The 2,500-nt window shown below is 53.0% G+C and overlaps 1 non-coding gene and 1 pseudogene across 1 annotated transcript; both read left to right on the top strand.

The window, feature by feature from the left end:
* The first annotated feature begins 822 nt into the window (after nt 1–822).
* LOC123686958 lies at nt 823–977 on the top strand. Its single transcript, XR_006748710.1, has one exon. It is a non-coding gene; the product is annotated as a 5.8S ribosomal RNA (ribosomal RNA).
* Nucleotides 978–1,484: 507 nt separating this feature from the next.
* LOC123688127 overlaps nt 1,485–2,500 on the top strand; it is a 4,568-nt pseudogene continuing 3,552 nt past the window's right edge.

The raw sequence follows: 2,500 nt of genomic DNA, 5'->3' as shown, positions 1-2,500 counted from the left end.
TGATGTGCACGGAACGAGGAGCCGGCCGCTGGCTTTGCGTTCGTGTGGTTGGGCGAAGTTTCGTGATGTTTACGAGATGAGGAGCCGGCCGCCTATGTCGGCGTTTGTGGTTGGGCGAAGTTCCTTGACGGAACGAGGAGCCGGCTGCTTATGCTGACGTTCGTGGTTGGGCGAAGTCTTGTGATATCCTCGAAACGAGGAGCCGGCCGCACGTGTGTGCAGCCTTCGTTGTAGGTCCATGTTTAGAGATGCTCACGAAATGAGGAGCCGGCCGCTTATGTCGGCGTTTGTGGTTGGGCGAAGTTCCTTGATGGAACGAGGAGCCGGCTGCTTATGCTGACGTTCGTAGTTGGGCGAAGTCTCGTGATGTGCTCGGAATAAGGATTCGAAGCGCTTGGATTGCCGCGTTCGTGGCTGGGCGAAGTTTCGTGTTTGGCACGGAACGAGGAGCCGGCTGCAGGTTTTAAAGATTCTCGCCCGAAATCGATCAGTCGTTACCGTTGTCTACGGACTTCGGTAGGACGATCTATTCCAGGGACGAAGACGTCGACGTTGTGCGACGCCCGTTACATTAGCGTTTTTATGCTCTTTCGGGATTGTCTGCGACGTTTGTCTCCGTCCGAATTTTTTACGATAATTGTCACTAGATTAGTACGCAAACTAGTTGAACCGAAGATTTTGCGCCGATCGACTGACGTATTGACCCTTCAGTGGGTCGTCTCAGTCATTGGAATGTCATTCTCGAGGAGGTTCGCAGTTGGCGTCTCGTATTTCGAGGGAAAGTCCATTGCGACTAGTACCGAGAAATCGAACATAAAAGATTACCCTGAACGGTGGATCACTTGGCTCGTGGGTCGATGAAGAACGCAGCTAATTGCGCGTCAACATGCGAACTGCAGGACACATGAACATCGACATTTCGAACGCACATTGCGGTCCTCGGACACTGTCCTCGGACCACTCCTGACTGAGGGTCGGTTCCATTACAAAGACTGCCCGGCCAGACGTTATGGCTTGACGAAGTGACGACGTAAAGGTCGTCTAACGTTGATCCTGTACCGAAGGTCATTTGGGCGAGTTGGACGGTTTGCCGCGTGACGATCAACGTTCTGTCGTTTCGACGCCTCGTGTGTTGGAATGATGAGGAGTTGTTTTCGTAACGCGCCGTCTTGAATTGCGAAAGCATATATTGTGGTGTCGTGGTATTGCTCGATCTGCGCCCATGACTGTAGACATGCGATCGTCGTGTCCGAGAAATCTGAACGACGTCCGATCGCTTTAATGTGCCAGTTGTCGCGCGTTGCGGATGAGCTTTCATGAGCGCACCCCCGAAACACCGAAGCACTTTGCTTGGATTCGCATGATCCGCCATACGGAGCAGGAGATAATAGACGCCTTTGAGTAGGCTAACTCCCTCGCGTAAGGTACGTGATTTTATGAGCCGCCAAAGGTTAGTTTCGGAACGTTTCGATGATTTGAACATACGACCTCAGGACAGGTGAGACTACCCGCTGAATTTAAGCATATTATTAAGCGGAGGAAAAGAAACTAACTAGGATTCCCTTAGTAGCGGCGAGCGAACAGGGATTAGCCCAGCACTGAATCCCGCGATCGTAACCGGTCGCCGGGAGATGTGGTGTTTGGAAGGATCCATTATCTGGCGAGTTCGCGGCGCGTTCAAGTCCATCTTGAATGGGGCCATCGCCCATAGAGGGTGCCAGGCCCGTAGCGACCGCTGCGGCTTGCTAGAGGATCTCTTCTTAGAGTCGGGTTGCTTGAGAGTGCAGCCCTAAGTGGGTGGTAAACTCCATCTAAGGCTAAATATAACCACGAGACCGATAGCGAACAAGTACCGTGAGGGAAAGTTGAAAAGAACTTTGAAGAGAGAGTTCAAGAGTACGTGAAACCGTTCAGGGGTAAACCTGAGAAACCCGAAAGGTCGAATGGGGAGATTCATTCGCGCCTGTTGTTGGGATTTACTGACTGTGGAAACGGCGACGTTCGCGTTGGCTGTTCCCTTCGGTTCATCTCCGGCTTCGGACGCGTGCACTTCTCCCCTAGTAGGTCGTCGCGATCCGTTGGGTGCTGTTCTACGGTCTCGAGTGTAGCCCGTGAGCTCGGATTTTCCGATGTTTACGGACACTGGGTTTCCGAACAGCTCGCTCGACGGTTTACTGATGGCGGGAGGCCGCGACTTAGTTCGCGTCCGGCCCGTGGCAAGTATGTGAATTGTGATGGCGATCGGACCTAGTGCCGATTCCGTCCGTTTGCGACTGTTCGCCGCGGTGTTCTTGGACAGACCTCTTGAAACGCCGATCAGCGACGCTATTGCTTTGGGTACTTTCAGGACCCGTCTTGAAACACGGACCAAGGAGTCTAGCGTGTGCGCGAGTCATTGGGAATCACTAAACCTAAAGGCGCAATGAAAGTAACGGTTCACTTTATGTGAACTAAGGGAAGATGGTCGGTCTCCATGACTGACCCGCATTCCCGGGGCGCC

Source organism: Harmonia axyridis, chromosome X (assembly GCF_914767665.1).
Source record: "Harmonia axyridis chromosome X, icHarAxyr1.1, whole genome shotgun sequence".
NCBI classification, from domain to species: Eukaryota; Metazoa; Arthropoda; class Insecta; order Coleoptera; family Coccinellidae; genus Harmonia; species Harmonia axyridis.
The sequence above is the reverse complement of the archived record's forward strand: the minus strand, read 5'-3'. Positions and strand labels throughout refer to the sequence as shown.